Here is a 21733-nt window from a genome sequence, read left to right as displayed (position 1 = left end):
ACTAAGCCCAAACCAGATGGGATGGCCTATCGCTGCAGAATGTTGTGGTAGCCATGCTGGTTAAGTGTGCCTTGAATTCTAAATAAATCACAGACAGTGTCACCAGCTAAGCACCCCCACACCATAACACCTCTTCCTCCATGCTTTACAGTGGGAACCACACATGCAGAGATCATCCGTTCACCCACACCGCGTCTCACAATAGACACGGCGGTTGGAACCAAACATCTCAAATTTGGACTCCAGACCAAAGGACAGATTTACACCCGTCTAACATCCATTGCTCGTGTTTCTTGGGTCAAGCAAGTATCTTCTTCTTATTGGTGTCCTTTAGTAGTGGCTTCTTCGCAGCAATTCGACTGTGAAGGCCTGATTCACACAGTCTCCTCTGAACAGTTGATGTTGAGATGTGTCTGTTACTTGAACTCTGTGAAGCATTTATTTGGGCTGCAATTTCTGAGGCTGGTAACTCTAATGAACTTATCCTCTGCAGCAGAGGTAACTCTTGGTCTTCCATTTCTGTGGCGGTCCTCATGAGAGCCAATTTCATCATAGCGCTTGATGGTTCTTGCGACTGCACTTGAAGAAACTGTCAAAGTTCTTGAAATGTTCCATATTGACTGACCTTCATGTCATAAAGTAATGAAGGACTGTCGTTTCTCTTTGCTTATTTGAGCTGTTCTTGCCATAATATGGACTTGGTCTTTTACCAAATAGGGCTATCTTCTGTATACCCCTCCTACCTTGTCACAACACAACTGATTGGCTCAAACGCATTAAAAAGGAAAGAAATTCCACAAATGTACTTTTAAGAAGACACACCTGTTAATTGAAATGCATTCCAGGTGACTACCTCATGAAGCTTGTTGAGAGAATGCCAAGATTGTGCAAAGCTGTCATCAAGGCAAAGGGTGGCTACTTTGAAGAATCTCAAATATAATTTAGATTTAGGTTTGTTTAACACTTTTTGGTTACTACATGATTCCGTATGTGTTATTTCATAGTTTTGATGTCTTCACTATTATTCTACAATGTAGAAAATATTCAAAATAAAGAAAAACCCTGGAATGAGTAGGTGTTCTAAAACCTGACCTTGGCTTTTCTTTGTTTGAATTCCAGACCAGATTTTTGAGTACCCACTCATTTCAGTCATTTGTGTGGTATTAACGAAGATTCAGCTAATGTCTTCTGTCTTGTAAATGATGTAGAATTGCATTAAATGCATTTTTAAAAGGTACGTTTTTTTCAGGACTCTACTAACAAATTTCCCCCATGTGTGGAAATCCTAAAAACACCTCTGCTCAATTGTAGCCTATGCCATATCATTTGTAATTGATTTTTGCTCTACTATGAAGGGGCTTTTTCTTCAACAGTAAATTTACCAAGCATCGAATTGCATCTTGGTGCAAGTATTTGTTTACAGAAAATGATGGTGTGTGGGAAATGGGAGGGGGTTGATTTCTTAATCCGGCCCTGTCGGCCCCAGTACCTGGGACAGTAGGCATTACTCTATGTAGCGCCTTGCGGTGGGATGCTGAGAAGTTGCCATACCAAGCGATGATGCAGCCAGTCAAGATGCTCTCAATGTTGCAGCTTTAGAATGTTTTAGGATCTGAGGGCCCATGCCAAATCTTTTCAGCCTTCTGATGGGGAAGAGGCGTTGTCGTACCCTCTTCTGGACTGTGTTGGTGTGTTTGGACCATGATAGGTCCTTAGTGATGTGGACACCGAGGAAGCTCTCGACCCTCTCCACTACAGCCCCGTCGATGTGAATGGGGGCGTGTTCGGCCATCCGTTTCCTGTGTTCCACGATAAGCTCCTTTGTCTTCCCCGTGTTGAGGGAGAGATTGTTGTCCTGGCACCACTCTGCCAGGTCTTTGACCTCCTCCCTATAGGCTGTATCATCATCGTCGGTGATAAGGCCTAATTTTGATGCTGCCACAAGTGTGAAGTGTGATGTGATAAGCACATAGAAATAGAATTATGTCTGGTTTAAAGTTTTAAAAACCATGCAAGGTTAAACCTTTATATGTATTTTCATTTTCATACTGTAATATTATGTATTTGCCAGCTCTGACTGCGATATTTGCACTGGCAAAGCTAAGATGGCTGCCATTGTCCTTGTGGTGGACTGTCCCTTTAAGAACGCATGTCCCTTTTAGAATAGGAGGGCAGTTTGGGGAAATGTTTGGTGTGTACCATACTGAGGTTATTTTTCTGTGGACAACCTTAAGCATCCTAGATTAACCATTCATAGGGAATCATTTTTGCTCATTATTGTGGATTTTTACTCCTGTTACAAAGGATTCCTGTGTTGTCGGTTTTAGAGGATGCCATGGAATTGTACCTGTTGTAAGGAAATGTCCACCAGGCCAGATTTCCCTCTCATGCAACAATCTGACTATTGATTATTTTTTGGAGGGTTTGATACTTGGATTTTCTGAGCTTTATTTGGGGTCTATTTGGATTGGTTTTGTCAATTGATAAGCTTTCTATTACAATATCTGATTATTTTGCTCACTTTATTAATTTTGTCTGTCTTGCTTTGGTCACTCAAATGAACACAGTATTTCTTTAAACTTTTATTTGTAGCATGGTTTGAGATCTAAGCTGAATGTTACATACCACTGTCATACTTAATGATGGTGTTGGAATCTTGTGTGGCCACACATACGTGGGTGAACAGAAAGTTCAGGAGGGGACTGAGCACGCACCTCTGAGGGGCCCCAGTGTTGAGAGTCAGCATGGCAGATGTGTTGTTGCCTACCCTTACCACCTGGGGGTGGCCCGTCAGGAAGTCCAGGATCAAGTTGCAGAGGGAGGTGTTCAGTCCCAGGGTCCTTCGCTTAGTGATGAGCTTGGAGGGCACTGTGGTGTTGAACGCTGATCTGTAGTCAATGAACAGCATTCTCATGTAGGTGTTCCTTTAGTCCCAGTGGGAAAGGGAAGTGTGGAGTGCAATAGAGATTGCGTCATCTGTGGATCTGTGGGGGCGGTAGGCGAATTGGAGTGGGTCCAGGGTTTCTTGGATGATGGTGTTGTGAGTCATGACCAGCCTTTCAAAGAATTTCATGGCTAAAGGTGTGAGTGCTAAGGGGCGGTAGTCATTTAGACAGGCAACCTTGGCGTTCTTGGGCACAGGGACTATGGTGGTTTGCTTGAAACATGTAGGTATTACAGGGTGAGGTTTAAAATGTTAGTGAAGACACGTGCCTGCTGGTCAACGCATGCTCTGAGTATGCGTCCTCTGAGTATGTCTGGCCCTGCAAACTTGTGGATGTTAATTAACTTGTTTAAAGGTCTTACTCACATAGGCTAGGGAGAGCATGATTATACAGCTGGTGCTCTCACGCATAGTTCAGTGTTGCTTGCCTCAAAGCGAGCATAGAAGGCATTTAGCTTGTCTGGTAGGCTTGCGTAAATGGGCAGCTCTCGGCTGGATTTCCTTTTGTGATCCATGATAGTTTGCAAGCCCTGCCACATCCAACGAGCGTCTGAGCCGGTGTAGTAGGATTCGATCTTAGTCATGTATTGACTCTTTGCCTATTTGATGGTTCGTCGAAAGGCGTAGCAGGATTTCTTATAAGCGTCCGGATTAGTGTACCACTCCTTGAAATCGTCAGCTCTAGCCTTTAGCTCAGTGCAGATGTTGCCTGTAATCCTTGGCTTTTGGTTGGGATATGTACGTACGTTCACTGTAATAAGTTGAACTTACAGTGGCAAGAAAAAGTATATGAACCCTTTGGAATTACCTGGATTTTTGCATAAATTGCTCATAAGATGTGTGTCTTTTTTCTCCACACAGTGTTGTGTGTTCCTTCCAAACAACTCAACTTATGTTTCATCTGTCCACAGAATATTTTGCCAGTTGCGTTGTGAAACATCCAAGTGCTCTTTTGCGAACTTCAGATGTGCAGCAATATGTTTCTTTGGACAGCAGTGGCTTCTTCCGTGGTGTCCTCACATGAACACTATTCTTATTTGGTGTTTTACCTATCGTAGACAGAGATGTTAGCATGTTCCAGAGATTTCTGTAAGTATTTAGCTGACACTCTAGGATTCTTCTTAACCTCATTGAACAATCTGTGCTGTGCTCTTGCAGTCATCTTTGCAGGACGGCCACTCCTAGGTAGAGTAACAACAGTGCTGAACTTTCTCCATTTATAGACAATTTGTCTTACCGTGGACATCAAGACTTTTAGAGATACTTTTGTAACCCTTTCCAGCTTTATGCAAGTCTTCTGAGATCCTTTGTTCGAATCATGGTTCTTGTACATACATTAAAATAGACATTTAAACAGAGAAATTAGAAAAATAGCGTGTCAAAAATGTTTTAAAACAATTGTAGTCTTTAGTGAATAACATAAAATCCCACTTTTGCATGTGCAATAGGTTACCTAAAGTATTAACATTTTAATATGACCTTATGGTGAGAGCGAGAATGACAGACGTAATGACGAAGTGAGACGATTGGATGATTAGATGCATTCTTTAATTTAAGTTCTCTCTACACATACACTGTAATTAGTTCTGCTAACAATTTGTGCTCCCCCTCAGTAAATAGGAACTGCCATAGTCTGGTATTTCTGCCATTTTAGATACCCTGTAGGAAGCAGGTGTTACATAGTCATATGGCCAATTATGTATTCTGTAAATATAATTACAAAACAAATGTACTTGCTCTTCAGTGAAGTTCTGTCACTCTTATGTTAGAAACCATATTCGCGGAAACCTAGTTGCACACTACTAATTCTAACCTGTTTCTTGAACACCAGTGTTATTTTAGGACAAGAATGACTGTAATCTTAAGGACAATGTCTCCATCACAGGTCCCCGTGGGTACAATAAGGGTATATCATTAATAACATAACTTGTGGTGGTTTAAATGTTCAGATTGGGCGTGGCAAATAAAAGTTACTAATGATATTAACGTTGCGTTATTTATATTATACTTCACGTAAACTTTTCATGTTGACAGTGGCAAGGCAAAACTTGATATGCATTGAAATGTAGAATTTTCACCCTTGTGAAGTAAGATGTATGTTTAAAAGTATTGACTCTTAAGCAACAATTGTATTGTTCAAGTAAATATGGTGTAAACAGTACTGAAGGGGCAGTGCAAGCAGGTTGTAATGAATACTCAGGGAGAAAAAGGTGTAGATTCACATGCAGAGCGCGGCAGTTGTTAATTTCGCCTTCGCAGAAGACAGGAATCGTGGTCACAAGCAGGCAAAGGTCATACACAGGTAGGAAAACTAGCAGGTGAATCAAAACTAGGGCTGAAGGCCCTGATTCTCACAAACGAGCTAGGAAAAGGCTTAGTAGAGTCAAAACGAACAATACCTCACAAAGGCACAAACAGAATAAACTGAACTAAATAAGGAGCTGATGAGACCAGGTGAGTAACTAACACAGGTGAAATCAATGAACAAAAATTAAAGACAGGGCTACGTTCAAGAACACAACGAAACAGAACACAAGGTTGACTAAGAAAATAAATACAGAACCTTACACAGGTGGGCTTCCTTCGTCTTTGGGGATACACTGAGGGTGGAGTTTAAGTCCCTGGCTGGGCCGGGGTGAAGCTAAAGATGGTGAATAAATGAAGATAGTTCACTCAGTCCGTTTACCATTGTCTACTTAATGGGGTGGCTCTCCCATAGATGCGATCAAAGCTGAGTCTGGTTTACTTAGTTCATTGACCTTCATTGAAACAGAAAAAATGAGGGAGTGGGATGTCTCGCTTCCTCTTCCGGTGAAGCTTTTGTTGCGGTGGGGTCCAGCTGACCTAGAGGTTATGCTGTGGGGTCCAGCTGAGGCCACTATGAAGAAGATGGCAGATCACCTGGCACTTAGGGTGGAGACCGGGGAGATGAATGGGAGGGAGAGGGTAAGTAGAGTGCTGTCAATATAAGGTCAATTCAAATGTGACTATGTGTGTGTCTGCCTGACAGTCAGTCAGTCAGTTGCTACTGGAAGCATAGTCTACCTCGGTCAGTAGAGCTTTGCATGGTGATGAACTTGGTGTCAGGACCCGGTGAGAGAAACAGTCACTAATAGTCGGCAGAACCCAGAAGATGAGGCAGACTCAGCAGTACTAGAGATGGTGGTTTAATAAAAGGACAAGATCTTCAGGCAAAGAATATAAATCCACCACGTCCAAAAATAAAGCCAAGAGGCACAAAATGGATATCCTCCAAAATACAAAGAAACTCCACAAAGTGGTAAAAACAGCAGGGAAAAACAAACCTCAAAAGACTACTCAAAAATACACAAGCACTAAACCAGAGAACCTCTGGAAAATCCAATAAGAGAAATATATGTTCACAACAAGGCTGGGGCTGGGTGCTAACATACAAACACTGAGCAAAGAACTGAGGAACACACAGGGTTTAAATACTAACAAGGGAACGACACACAGGTGCAAACAATAATTAGAGCAAGGAAAAAACAAAAAGGTACAAAAAAGGTGCAATGGGGACATCTAGTGACCAAAACCTGAACAGTCCTGGCCAAAACCTGACACTTGGCTCCTACTTCGACTGGATGACTTCTTCCTGACCCCAGCGATGGTCAGCAGGCTTCCATGAGGGGTGAAGGACAGCAGGGGGATCTGATAGGTGCTCACCTCTAATGCAATCAAAGTGTTAAATGCATAATAAAGCATTTCTAACGGTGATTGGATATCAACTTACTTTAATCAACTGTTATAGATGAACTTCATGATGATGTGCTCCTACATGTGCGCCAGTAAATTTGCCCTCCAGTGTCCACCATAACTCTTCCAGCCACAACTCCTAGAAAGGCTGGCATACACACATACTGACTATCAGGCAGTGAGACAGGCTGTTGCTGAGGTGAGTGAGTGTTGGAGGGAGGGGGAAGAGCTGGAGATGTGTTGAGCACTGTCATTGATGTTGAGAGAGCACTGCAGTTGAGTTTACTAGAGCCAACACAGGCAGGGAGAGAAACAGAGAAATAATCATTCAAATGTTTCAGAAAGAGGGAGTGAGGATCAAATGATGTGCTTTCTCTCTGGGTAGGCTATATAGCTAGGTTGTCCCGTTGTCCAGGGGACGATAAAAAAAACTATTCTGGCCCAGTTCAAACTGACTGCGACAGTCCTGGGGAGAAAGATCCAATATTCATACAACTAGGCCTACTCTACATAAAACATACAAATAAAAAGCACAGGCAAAGCAAAAGAGGCTGATGCAACAGATCAGGGCCCAGATTCACAAAACACTTCTACCAAAAACTTAAGATTCTTAAAAAACTTTAAAATAAATTCATAAGATAGTAAGTGCAATTCCTCAACAATATCATAAGATTTATTGATTTTCTTACGAACTTCTCAAATATCTTCTTACTAATATGATGTCGGTTGCTAGGCAACCATTTTAGCTAGCTATCTAGCTAGCAATGGCAATCATTTTAGCATATTTCTTCCTGAGATTACAGTTCTAAAACATGTTCTTGGGTTTAAAATAATCAATACTGAAACATTCAGATGAAGTTTGTGAGTGAATTAAACGTGTTCAATTGCTTTCATTAGCTTTTTCTCTCACTGCCCTGAGTTTAAGACAAGGGTTTAGCTATCTTGGAATTAAGAACATTTCCAATAACTTTATTTTCAAGAATCTAATATCTTCTTATCTTTATGCTTAAGGAGAAACATAAGAAATAGTGCAAGAAAATGAACAATAACCTTTTTGAGGAATAGCAACTTTGCTTAACTTTCATCTTAAGTCTATAGTTAAGGAAAAAATGCCAGTTAAGAAGAAATGTATTCTTAAGAAGGTTTTATGAATCTGGACCCAGAACTTTTAGCTTAAAATGTTGATAAACTATTATTTATCACACATTGTAAGCGCAACAGTGCTCACAGGCAGCAGGCTATGTGAAAATGTTCCAAAATGCAATTAGCTGTAACATACTGTTCTAAAACTCAAAAATGTGAGCGGTTTCATGTGACCAAGATGAAAATATCCTTTAGAAATCTGCTTTTGCCACACCCTCTAACTGGCTGTGCGCGTGCGCCATCACGCATCAATTTATTTTGTCCCCCCATACCAAACGCGATCACGACACACAGGTTAAAATATCAAAACAAACTCTGAACCAATTATATTACTTTGGGAACAGGTCGAAAAGCATTAAACATTTATGGCAATTTAGCTAGTTAGCTTGCTAGCTAATTTGTCCTATTTAGCTAGCTTGCTGTTGCTAGCTAATTTGTCCTGGGATATAAACATTGAGTTGTTATTTTACCTGAAATGCACAAGGTCCTCTACTCCGCCAATTAACCCACATAAAACTGTCAACCAAATCGTTTCTAGTCATCTCTCTTCCTTCTAGGCTTTTTCTTCTCTTGACTTTCGACCTGTCCCCAAATTAATGTCATTGGTTCAGAGTTTGCTTTGCTATTTTAACCTGCGTGTCATGATCGCGTTTGGTGTAGGGGGACAACATTTATTTATGCACGATGGCGCACGCGCGCAGCCGGTTTGGGTTCGGTGTGAGTCTGAACTCGTTTTGTTTCAGAATTCGCAGTTGTCTTGGACGCACCAAAAGTAGTATGAGTCGGGCCGTGGCATACTGAATACTTTTTACTGAACAGTACGTGCTAACACTGCACCAAATCCCCTAGTTTCAGACTCCTAATTATCCTTACACCTCTGAAGACTAGCCACTTCCATGCCAGTCGGAAGAGTTTAATTAAGTGTTTTATCTCTGATCCCTCAAACGCTTGTTTCTCCACCGACTGTTGGATAAGGGGAACCTTTGGGTGTTAACATGGGTGCTAATTCTGTGACCAAATCAACGAAAGGCCAAGTGCTTACTACATAAACATCCTTTTATTTGTCAAAAAGAAGCACAATTGTTCAAAACGTCTAATTATAAAATACATCTCTAATGAAAAAAAGAGCGTACAAGATAAGCCAAGACATGTTTTTTTTTAAATATCCCAAACCCCCTTCCAAAAAGAAGTAATGACATAAGTTACATTAAATAGGCTACCCCCCAAAATACAATTGCACTGTGTTGCCCACCCATGCCACCAAAAAAGAATGTTCAAAAGTCAAACAAATTATAAAATACAACATCTAATGGAAAAAAATAAGAATAAATATAAGAATAATGTACAACATAAGACACAAATAAAACATATATTGCCAAACCCCCTTCCAAAAAATAAGTAATGAAATAAACAAAAATTGCAGGTCTCCTCAACAGTCCAATAGACATTTATAAAACAAATACACTATCAAGACATTTATCAAAACAATAATAAAGAGTAGTACAAAGAAGAGGGTAATTGTGTGTGTGGTGGGTGAGTGAGTGGGAGTCGGTGCAAAAAGAGTCTTGAGAAGCAGGTGTGAAGAGTCAGTGAAAATAGTCTAAGGTCTAGGTGACTGTCCGTGGTGTATTGCAGATATTCTGGGTAGGGCTGTGGTGGAAGTGGACGGTTAACTCGGTATTTGTTCTGACAGCGCTTTTTCTCCACATAAATGTACTTGGCACTTATGTTATTCTGCCCAGTAAGCAACACTGGAATCGCAAAGCTAAGAAAGCACACACTAAAATCTGTGGAACAAGTCTCAACTTTTCAAAAGTCAGTACTGTATTGAAATTGTATGGATTGGTTTACATTTATAAAATAATATGTCTCTGGAGACGCCTTCGCTTTTTTTATGTCCCGTTCCTTTGCTCTCTCTGTCTGGGGCGTCTGACGACTTATGCCTCTCTCTCAGTCCAATACCGATTTGCAGTTGAATCTGGGGAGTCAGTGTGGTGTATTAGTAATGGTTATATGCATCAGAATCCACACGGGTGGAACACTATATCGGTCATTCTATAGAATCTCTGCCGCACATATTATTTATTGACTATTGGCTGTAAGAATAGATTTAATGTCGCTATCATGTCTAAGCACAAGGCAAATTCTCTCAAACCCAGGATTTGGCCCATGAAAGTGTGGCCACTGCCATAGACTTTTGGGAAAGACCGCGTACTATAAACTCAGAGCTAAGTTCTATGATAAATTCACTCATCAATGGAGAGTTGAACGGCAAGACACAGCCACTTTTCCGGAGGAATTGCCATTGCAGCAAGAACAGACCCAGGAGTTATTTTGGCAGGATGAACATGGTATCTGTGTATTTAATATTACAGAGTCACGTGTCTCTTTAAAAGCATTCATAATCTCGTTTCCCAGTAGCCTATTCTCCAACTACAAGTGTAATAGGGATATATTATAACAATTTAGAAAGTTTGACATTTTATTGCTGTGCTTTTCAGTCCCGTTTATTTTCAATGTCATTCAATTAAAAACTTTTTTGTTAGTGTGATGTTTTTAACTTTCATGTTGCCTACTTGGGATTTCACCACCATCTATTTATATGTTCAACAACACAGATCCAGATCAAGCTGCAACAAATGCTTACAGACATTTCCCTGGAAATGGGGTGAAAAAGCAGATTATTCCATCATGCACTGGACGGACAACGTCAGAATGAAGTTAACAAAATGCAAGGGAGTATGTGGACACAGGTGAAGACAGAGAGAATAACAGAGACAAACTGAGGCCAGATTCTCTAAGCTATTTAAATAGCCATATTTCATGCCCATAGGCATGGCTTTAGTGGGCCCTGTGCACAATCTTTAACTGGGACAGAAAAACACCTTTCTACCATCTGGAAGACTATCGGTGCGGTGGATGATGGAATATGCAGCTTAAAGTTGATGCACTGAAAGCATGTACAGACATAGTCCAACTACCCACTAAAATCTCATCATGTTTTTCTAATTTCAATGCACAAGAATGGGACAATTTGATATGCGTTTACTCCTTATTCACTCTTAAGGGACTATGATGATTGCTGGACACATTTTGTCAAAACCTGTAACATCTTATGTACAAGATGTATCACAATGGAGCTAGTTGGAGAGGCTCATCGCCATTCGCAACAATTCTGTGAGAGGCTTGCAATGTTCTATGGTAAACAGTATTGCACACCAAATATGCATATCCATAGCCACTTGAAGAAATGTGTTTTGAACTATGGTCCAGTATATGGTTTCTGGTGCTTTCCATTTGAGCGAGAAAATGGTTTCATAGGTAAACGGAAGACCAACAATCACAGCATCTCAGTTCAGCTAATAAAAAAGGTTTTATCTGCCCAAGAGGTTGAGAGCATGCTGGCCAGGCGGTCATGAGAGATGACATACATATACAGTTGAAGTCGGAAGTTTACATACACCTTACCAAATGTATTTGGCTCTCAGTTTCACAATTCCTGACATTTAATCCTAGTAAAAATTCCCTGTCTTAGGTCAGTTAGGATCACCACTTTATTTTAAGAATGTGAAAATGTCAGAATGATAGTAGAGAGATTGATTTATGTCATCTTTTATTTCTTTCATCACATTCCCAGTGGTTCAGAAGTTTACACACAATATTAATATTTGGTAGCATTGCCTTTAAATTGTTTAACTTGGGTCAAACGTTTCAGGTAGCCTTCCACAAGCTTCCCACAATAGGTTGGGTGCTCCTGACAGAGCTGGTGTAACTGAGTCAGGTTTTTAGGCCTCCTTGCTCGCACACACTTTTTCAGTTCTGCCCACACATTTTCTATAGGATTGAGGTCAGGGCTTTGTGATGGCCACTCCAAAACCTTGACTTTGTTGTCCTTAAGTCATTTTGCCACAACTTTGGAAGTATGCTTGGGGTCATTGTCCATTTGGAAGACCCATTTGCGACCAAGCTTTAACTTCCTGACTGATGTCTTGAGATGTTGCATCAATATATCCACATCATTTTCCTCCCTCATGATGCCATCTATGTTGTGCAGTGCACCAGTCCCTCCTGCAGCAAAGCACCCCCACAACATGATGCTGCCACCCCCGTGCTTCACGGTTGGGATGGTGTTCTTCGGCTTGCAAGCGTGCCCCTTTTTCCTCCAAACATAACAATGGTCATTATGGCCAAACAGTTATATTTTTGTTTCATCAGACCAGAGGACATTTCTCCAAAAAGTACAATCTTTGTACCCATGTGCAGTTGCCAAGTCTGTCTTTTTTTATGGCGGTTTTAGAGCAATGGCTTCTTCCTTGCTGAGTGGCCTTTCAGGTTATGTCGATGTAGGACTCGTTTTACTGTGGATATAGATACTTTTGTACCCGTTTCCTCCAGTATCTTCACAAGGTCCTTTGCTGTTGTTCTGGGATTGATTTGCACTTTTCGCACCAAAGTACGTTCATATCATGGAGACAGAATGCGTCTCCTTCCTGAGCGGTATGACGGCTGCGTGGTCGCATGGTGTTTATACTTGCGTACTATTGTTTGTAAAGATGAACGTGGTACCTTCAGGCGTTTGGAAATTGCTCCCAAGGGTGAACCAGACTTGTGGTCTACAATTGTTTTTCCTGAGGTCTTGGCTGATTTCTTTTGATTTTCCCATGATGTCAAGCAAAGAGGCAGCGAGTTTGAAGATAGGCCTTGAAATCCAGCCACAGGCACACCTCCAATTGATCAAATGTCAATTAGCCTATCAGAAGCTTCTAAAGCCATGACATCATTTTCGGGAATTTTCCAAGCTGTTTAAAGGCACAGTCAACTTAATGTATGTAAACTTCTGACCCACTGGAATTGTGATACAGTGAATTATAAGTGAAATAATCTGTCTGTTAACAATTGTTAGAACAATTACTTGTGTCATGCACAAAGTAGATGTCCTAACAGACTTGCCAAAACTAGTTTGTTAACAAGAAATTTGTGGAGTGGTTGAAAAACAAGTTTTAATGACTCCAACCTAAGTGTATGTAAACTTCCGACTTCAACTGTAGGTCCTGATGCTACCAAGTACTTACATGCCATTGATTAGAGTGAGAATATGGATTTGACCAGTGTTGAATTTGCAGTGAGCTCAGACATCATTTGCTTGCCCCCTAAACAGATGTTATTCATAGCAAGTGAAGAAAGGAATGACCTGTATAGTGTCTTCTGTAACGGCTTTCTTCTGTGGACGAAGGAGAGGACCAAAGCGCAGCGTGGTAATTGTCCATAATGTTTAATTAAAGACAATAAACGTGAACACTACAAAATACAAAACAACAAATGTGAAAAACCGAAACAGTTCTGTCTGGTGCAGACACACGAAGACTGAAGACAACCACCCACAAAACCCAACACAAAACAGGCTACCTAAATATGGTTCCCAATCAGAGACAATGACTAACACCTGCCTCTGATTGAGAACCATATCAGGCCAAACATAGAAACGGGAAAACTAGACACACAACATAGAATGCCCACTCAGCTCACGTCCTGACCAACACTAAAACAAAGAAAACACAAAAGAACTATGGTCAGAACGTGACAGTCTTCACATTAATGTATCCAGACAAGGATCTCACCATTGTTCAGCTGACAGAACATGATAAGGTAGACATGCTGGGAGAGGTTATAAGCACTGATCAAAGTAGAAGTTTTTGATCATCATGTGTACTTGCACAGTGATTCACCACTGGCGGGCCTACTACGCATTCAACCAGATGTAAAGCTAACACCAGGCATAGTAACACAGTTGTTCTCTTGTGATGTGCTTGTTGGTCCACATGGAACACACACATTTCTCATGTCATAGCTCGTGTAAATTGTTTCCTGAAACATCCAAATCAATATAATTTCAAACCCCCTGTTGAGGGTTAGGGCAAGGCATTGAAATCTGTATAAGGCACAGTTTATTCCAGTTCAGATAATTATGAAGCGCTATGCATATTACCGGTATAAAGTGCAGTTTGCCAGGACTACAGAGACAGTAACTGTAGTAGTACCAGTTTCAGGCAGGGTGCTTTTTAGGCATTAGGCTACTTGGAGGTGAAACTATGAGAAATCAAGGGCCGTAGCATTGGGAATTTGAGACCAAAGCTACGGTTTATTTCTTAAATTGTAGCGGTTATAAACGTTGGATTTCACAATGTTTTAATATCTGCTTTTTATATGAAACTGTAGTGGAGCTGTAGTGGAGCAGGTCAAGACTTTCAAGTTCCTTGGTGTCCACATCACCAACGAACTATCATGGTCCAAACATACCAAGACAGTCATGAAGAGGGCACGACAAAACCTTTTCCCCCTCAGGAGACTGAAAAGATTTGGTATGGGCACCCAGATCCTCAAAAGGTTCTACAGCTGCACCATCGAGATCATCCTGACCGGTTGCATCACTGCCTGGTATAGCAACTGCTCGGCATCTGACCTTAAGGCGCTACAGAGAGTAGTGCGAACGGCCCAGTACATCACTGGGGCCAAGCTTCCTGATATCCAGGACCTAAATAATAGGCGGTGTCAGAGGAAAGCCCATAAAATTGTCAGAGACTTCAGTCACCCAAGTTATAGACTGTTTTCTCTGTTACTGCACGGTAAGCGGTACCGGAGCACCAAGTCTAGGACCAAAAGGCTCCTCAACAGCTTCTACCCCCAAGCCATTAGACTGCTGAACAATTAATACAAATGGCCACTGGAAAATTTACATTGACCCCCCCCCCCCCTGTACACTGCTGCTGCTCGCTGTTTGTTTGTTACCTATGCATAGTCACTTTGCCCCCACCTACATGTACAGATTACCTCAACTAGCCTGTACCCCTTCCACACTGCCTCGGTACTGGTGCCCTGTATATAGCCTCGTCACTGTTATTCTTTTTGTGTTACTTTTTATTTTAGCCTACTTGAACTGCACTGTTGGTTAAGGGCTTGTAAGTAAGCATTTCACAGTAAAGTCTACATTTGTTGTATTCGGCGCATGTGGCAAATAAAGTTTGATTTGGTTGATTTGTGATACTGTGAAACTGCATGAGGGGTTAAAATCCCTTTGTCAACCAGCCTTTTTAGCTTGGTCTTAAATCAATGACACCTTTGTGTTTTATATTCTTTGATAACATTTAATATTTTTATTACTGTGCTTGTATATTCATTGTATTGTTTTAAGTGTGTTGCTTTTTAAATGCACTTCAAATAATGTTTGAATTGAAGTTTGATATTGGATCTTTAATTGATGATTGTATGAATGTAGACTCCATTGACTTTATAGTCTATCATTCTTAGTAAGACGTTTAAAAAATGTATTAACTAGTTATAGGCCTACTAAATAAATGTTCGGAGTACATTGCCTGCTGAGCTGGGGTTTGATATGATTACAATAGACAAGGTGTTAGGGGCTATTAGCGTATGTAAAGATCAATGACCTCCCAGAGCTGACTAATCAAGACCGGTCAAGCTCTGTTTTTATTCTGACTTCTCTACGGAGCTTCTACTTCTTATCATTAAAGATATTCTGACATACATGTACAAACTCCGAAACAGGACATTTTACACAGTGTAAATAGTACGTAGTACGATTAATACATAGTATGCAGTTTAAGTAAGTAGTAGGCAAGCCATATTTCGGCCACTGTGTGTGAGTGTGCATATACTGATGATTTGGCGTAGCCTATAACTTTCACTTTTGATAAAGACCCAAAGAAAGCAATCGCATTACGGATACTTCTGCACTGAAGATTGATAGTACATTTAACCACCCAGATAGGCAAGCACACCACAAGGGAAAGTCACACAAAAAAACAATTGTGCTTGCCGATAAAAAAAATGGATTGTACCTGTTGAAGCTACTTGAAAGAATGATCATGAGCTTCAGAAATTGGTTTCAGCACATACTGTACTGTGTGTACAGACAGACAGGCTAGGTTGGGGAGTTTGTAATCTGATTACATAATATATATATTTTTTTATTGTAATCAGTTACGTTACCAGCTAAAATATTGTAATCAGATTACAGATACTTTTGAAAAAGAAGACGATTACTTTTTGCGAAAAAATACATTGACACTCATGTTCTCAATTACATTGAATTCAACATTGGAAAAAAGGCACAAGTTTAAGTTGGTTCCAACTGAGCGAGTCTGACCATGTATAAACAAGTTTATTAGTCAACATATATTTTCATATTTGCGCTTTTTATATAGTTTCAGATTAAAAGTATCAGAACAACATACTGGTGGCTGGCATTTCTCTCAAGCAGACATTCACAGCAACAACATTTGACTCATTCCACCACTCACCAGACAACGGCAGGTAGCCTAGTGGTTAGAGCGTTGGACTAGAAACCGAAAGGTTGCAAGCTGACAAGGTAAAAATCTGTCATTCTGCCCCTGCTGTTCCTAGGCCATAATTGAAAATAAGAATTTGCTCATAACTGACTTGCCTAGTTAAATAAAGGTAAAAAAACTGCTAGAAAAGAAGATTGAAATGGTATGATTGTGAAACAAAGGAAATGGTCAATGTGATATTATTACTTAGCAATGTGTATTTAGAAAGTAGTCAAAAGTGTAGTATTTGATCCCATATTCCTAGCACGCAATGACTCAAGCGTGTGACTCTAGAAACTTGTTGGATGCATTTGCAGTTGGTTTTGGTTGTGTTTAATTTATTTTGGCACAGAATTATCTGAATGGTAAACAGCGGCAGACCGGGACCGTAAATTGGACATGGCATTTCTAACACACCGGCCCATTTTTTTCAAAACTTGAGACCCCCCTGCCGGTCCATTTTTTTTCTTTAGGCCCCTGGTATTAGCCAGATAATTAATTATCATTTTGCGCAAGAAAAATAAGTTAGATAGGCCCACTGGGCAAAAAATGGACCAGCCCATCTGGCATTTGCTCTTATAAGGTAGAGATACAGGCATGTGATATATTCACCACAACAAAGTTGTATTTTTCAAAAAGGAACATGCATAACTTATATACAGCAAGCATTAAGATATTCTTAACAACATATGCTCACCTTGCATGCATGATTTCAACTCAGTTTTGAACTGTTTTAAACGTAGCCCGAACACAAAACGGCCTTTTTGCTCAGAGTGGAAAATTAAGATCTGACCCAAATTTAACAGAGTAGGCCATGAGACCACGATGCACTGCAGGGCTGCAGTGTCATGAAAACCTCTGTGTGGGAAGGAAGCGGTGTGTTTCTCAGAAACAGTTTTAGGGTTAGGAGTCATGTACATGTCAGAATGAAAACACCTGCACAAAACATCCTCCCTTGCTAATCTGGCCCTGGAAATAATGTGACAGTTCAAGTCAAAGAGTTTGTCATGAAGAGCCTCGAGTCACCAACATCTTCTTTTGTTTATTTCAATATGTTGTATATAAATAATTGATGTTCTCACAAGCAGTGTCTATCATTTTCACTGATACTGGGGTAATGTGTAAAACGCACTGCATGCAATGTGGGAAAAAGCTTAGTAATGACTGTACTCTTAAAAAAAAGGTGCTATCTAGAACCTAAAAGGGTTCTTCAGCTGTCCCTATAGGAGAACCCTTTGAAGAACCGTTTTTGGGTCCATACAGGACCCTTTCCACAGAGGGTTCTCCCTGGAACCAAAAAGGGGGCCAGCTGAAGATCCCTTTTGGAATCCTTTATTTTAAGAGTGTATATTGATTTCTAGAATAGGCTCTAAGGGAAATGTTTTAGTCTTCAACTCCATGTCAGTCATTATGAGGCCGCGAGTATTAGCCAGATAATTATTATTTTGCACAAAAATCCCAAGTTAGACAGGCCCAATGGGCTAAAAATGGATCAGCCCATCTGGCATTTGCCTGAAATGCCAGATGGGCTGATCCATTTTTAGCCCATTGGGCCTGTCTAACTTGGGATTTTTGTGCAAAATAATAATTATCTGGCTAATACTCGGCCAGTCTGGTAAATAATGTATTGTGTCAATTTGGAGTCACTTTTATTATAAATATATGAATGTGAATGTGAATGTGGTGCCATCATGATTACGGATAATCATGAATGAATGAGTGATTAAGTTAAAGAGGCATAAATATCCTACCCCCCAAAAAATGCCAACCTCAACTGTCATTTGTAATGGTGAGAGGTTAGCATTTAGGTTGGGGGGGGGGGGGGGGGTATGATCTTTGTGCCTAGGACTGTTATGGTGACCATTTTACTGCCACAGTCACCAGCAAGTCATGACCGCAGTCAAATTCTACTTGACCGTTTAGTCGCGATAACTAGACTTCTCCAAGTTCTGATTCTGCTGATGGTCATTAGTAGTCTACCAAACCTGCTAACTGCCTGGTACTCAGCACTCTATTGTCCCTCTAAATCACTCCGACATCAATGCAAATGAAATCGAAAATCAAATCAAACACTTCACTGAGAGCCCAAGAGCTCATGTTGCGCAACAGGGGTATAGCCTACCTGGCTGACATAAAAATAAACCGCAGGAAAAGCATCCTCCATTCGCTTTTTAAGTGCAACGTATATTTTTTCACCACTGCCCCTGATCAGAGACAGGTGATTGATAATGGTCCATTCTAAATCAAAACCAATTTCACACATATGTTATTTAGTATATGCAGGGCGGGCCTTGGGGGTCCTGGCCCGCCCTATCGTACCTCCTTGCCCGTCCAAATACATTTTTGAAATATTAATAATTTATTTGGCCGAGACGCGCACCGACAGAAAAATGCATCAATCTCAGTTAAAGCACCCGAGCGAGCGAAACAGCGCGTCTCAGTATTTGTAGACCATTTATCTGAAGCTGGCTGGACCAAAAGAGTATGGCATGTAATACTATTTATGTCCAGGCAGCATCAGATACATGGGCTACATATAGGAGAGGCGCTGTTTCGCTCGCTCGGGTGCTTTCTCTTGTAATATAGTTTCATCAGAGAAGAAGAGGCGAAGCGAGAAGGCTCACTATCGCCAAAATCTGTCCATTATAAGCCCAATGAGTTTCTATTGGAATAATATTCAGACCTAAAATTGTCGCAGCCTGCGTTCCCGCCTTTGGGACAGACTCCCATTGTTAGGGCGAAGGCATCTCGTCATTAAATTGCCCACTGATATCTGGTTTCAACTTCTTACGAATTGTTAAGGAATGCCTGCATTCCAAACACTTAAGAGACACCCTCTCCACTAAACCCTCACATTTAGTGGACTCCTCTGGTGAAGTATCATGACCACTGACGAGTTGAAGAATGAATGAATTTGAAATGGACGCTCTTACCCGAAAATGTGTCATTCATTCTTCATGGAACAACTGGTAGCTGTTGCGTGTGTTTTATATGTGCTACAGTCAATTATGATTGCATTTCATAGCTTGGCTAGAAGACAATGAATCCGCAGACATCGAATGTTAGCCATCCGACTATATCAGGTAAATCGAAATGTACAAAGTATAAGAGTGATGTAAGGGAAAGTTGTATGTGCAAGCTAACGTTTCTTAAAGTTAACCAAACAAAAGCATAATACATTTTATGATAAGTGTTTGAGCCGTCATGTAGCACACTTTCTGGGGATTTTCAGGACCCGGAGTTAACATAATTGTACTCTCGCAAACTCGATCAAAAACCAGGGCTGAGGTGCTTACGTTGCCGACTTCCCTTGCTTGGCTAATCATTTGGACAGATGACAAAAAATGGCCGCGGGGATTCCCCCAAGGGCATAAAGCGAGGGTAAGTGGAGGAGGGTGTCTTATGAGTTTGAAACGCAGTGAACTGCTAGGATGCTGGTGGATTGCCATAAAGTAAATTGATGTTCCTGTCTAAATAAAATATTTCAGAAGACATGACCAGGGAGTATGACTTAGCCGCAGAGGATCATTAGCTTCTTTTTATTTTGTTTAGGTCTCGCTGATTGAGTGGCAGCTGTCAGTGAAAAGTGTCTAAAATATGTTTGAAGATAATGTGTCTCGAGTATAATTTGAAATGTTTGTAACGACCCAGGGTTTATAAACGCGGATATCAACTCTGTCGCTTGAGCATGCTTTTACAGCACAGTCGATAGCGCGCTGAACTTCGGGCTAGAAGGGCAAGGGTTCGAGACCTGCTCCTTGCAAGACGTTGAGGGGCTAGTGTTCAGCCATAGTTTAATTAGAACTTTTAGATATGTATAATTTTACTTCAGATTTGTATGATTAACCACAGGACAATGATTTAGAGAAACGAAAACGTTATTATTTAAATTAAGCTTCCACGAAAAATGTGCATATAAATATCGGTAGAAATGGCAGGATAAATTGTAAACTTCCCCAAACTTGAAACTCATGAGCCGCCTAAATGCGTGCAAGCGCGTGAACACATAGGACGTCTTGTGAAAGAAACGGGCCCACCTATGGAAATCAAATGCTCATCCAACTGATTCGTTCTGGCATCAGGTCTGAGTAGGCCTATATCCAATGACAAAATAAAAATTAAGAATAGTCTGATGGGTGACTATTTTTACGGAACCCAAACCGGCTGCGCGCGTGCGCTATCATGCATAATTTATTTTGTCCCCCTACACCAAAAGCGATCACGACACACATGTTAAAATATCAAAACAAACTCTGAACCAATTACATTAATTTGGGGACAGGTCGAAAAGCGTTAAACATGTATGGCAATTTAGCTAGTTAGCTTGCACTTGCTAGCTAATTTGTCCTGGGATATAAACATTGAGTTGTTATTTTACCTGAAATGGACAAGGACCTCTACTCCGACAATTAATCCACACATAAAATGGCCAACCGAATCGTTTCTAGTCACCTCTCCTCCTTCCAGGCTTTTTCCATCTTTGAATTTATATGGTGATTGGCATCTACACTTTTACCAGACAACCGGCAAAACATTTCGTCTTTCAATCACCCACGTGGGTATAACCAATAAGATGGCACGTGGGTACCTGCTTCTATAAACCAATGAGGACATAGAAAGGAGTTCTATTAGCCCTTGGCATCGCAGACGCTCGGTGGCGCGCACAATAATTGAAGAACATGGATTTCTACATTTATTTTGCTACGCTCGCGCACGCGACTTGTCCGGTCTGGTCAGCATGTAGCCTTTCACTTGTGAATGATGTATTATCACTGGTCAATAATGCCCAGCCTATGCAGTAAGGCAAGAAACAGCGCATGCCTTTGTTTTGCAACTTTTAAAAATCATAGTCACACACCTCATGTAGCATAGAACATAGTTGTATATTTAAATAAGGTTTGTATCACAAATAAAGTGGCCAAATAACTTCTTAAAATTAAGCACATCCGCTTTACAACCGGGGTGTAAAGCCTTTTGAGAATGGTGTGTTCCCGCTAATTGATTGCATTTTGGAACATTCGTGCTAATAGCCTACTGCCTTGTGCACATTGCTGTGCTTATAATATGAAGAAATAGCCTAATAGTTTATCAACATTTTAAGCTAAGCGTGCTGATCTGTTGCAGTTTTTTGTTGTTGTTGATGCTAGTCTTGTATTAATTTGGGTTCTATCACATCCCACAACTGTTTGAGTGTGTTTGGAATATTTATTTCTCAACTATCCCAGAGTATATTAGGAATATTTATATCTGGCACAGGACACATTGACCAATAGAATATGTAAACTGTTGTACTATTCGGGATAGTAGATTGACATAGGTTAGTGTGTTTGCTGTTCGTTAGGCCTACTCATCTTGTTGGCTGAGGAAATGTACATGTGTGGAGTTCTTCAAACATCTTCAATATGAACCTTGGAATTCGATAAGGACTCGTGCAGTTGGGTCCCCGATGTGTCTTGTTCACTTGTAGCCTAAATCGGAGATGCCTGTGAAAAGGACCTGATCATGTGATGGGCATTGGCTAATAAGAATTGAGATATCTGAGAGAGCCATGTGAGTGAGAGGTGCTTTGGAGCATGGCAATTGGCAG

The 21733-nt window shown here is 40.7% G+C and overlaps 2 long non-coding RNA genes across 2 annotated transcripts in view; one reads left to right on the top strand and one right to left on the bottom strand.

Annotated features, from left to right (window-relative positions):
• Positions 1-4698: 4698 nt before the first annotated feature.
• On the bottom strand, positions 4699-20926 carry LOC139546501 (uncharacterized). The gene is made up of 4 exons (XR_011669244.1): positions 20525-20926; positions 6696-6943; positions 5990-6630; positions 4699-5851 (listed from the first exon to the last, which is right to left on the bottom strand). It is a non-coding gene; the product is annotated as an uncharacterized lncRNA (long non-coding RNA).
• Positions 18741-21733, top strand: part of LOC139546500 (uncharacterized) — an 8151-nt gene continuing 5158 nt past the window's right edge. Inside the window, exon 1 of the long non-coding RNA XR_011669243.1 lies at positions 18741-19229. This is a non-coding gene — a long non-coding RNA (uncharacterized lncRNA). The remainder of the gene's footprint in view (positions 19230-21733) is intronic.

The sequence above is a fragment of the Salvelinus alpinus genome, chromosome 20, assembly GCF_045679555.1.
Source record: "Salvelinus alpinus chromosome 20, SLU_Salpinus.1, whole genome shotgun sequence".
Lineage (NCBI taxonomy): Eukaryota > Metazoa > Chordata > Actinopteri > Salmoniformes > Salmonidae > Salvelinus > Salvelinus alpinus.
Note: the sequence above shows the minus strand (reverse complement) of the source record. Positions and strands in the feature narration are given on the sequence as shown.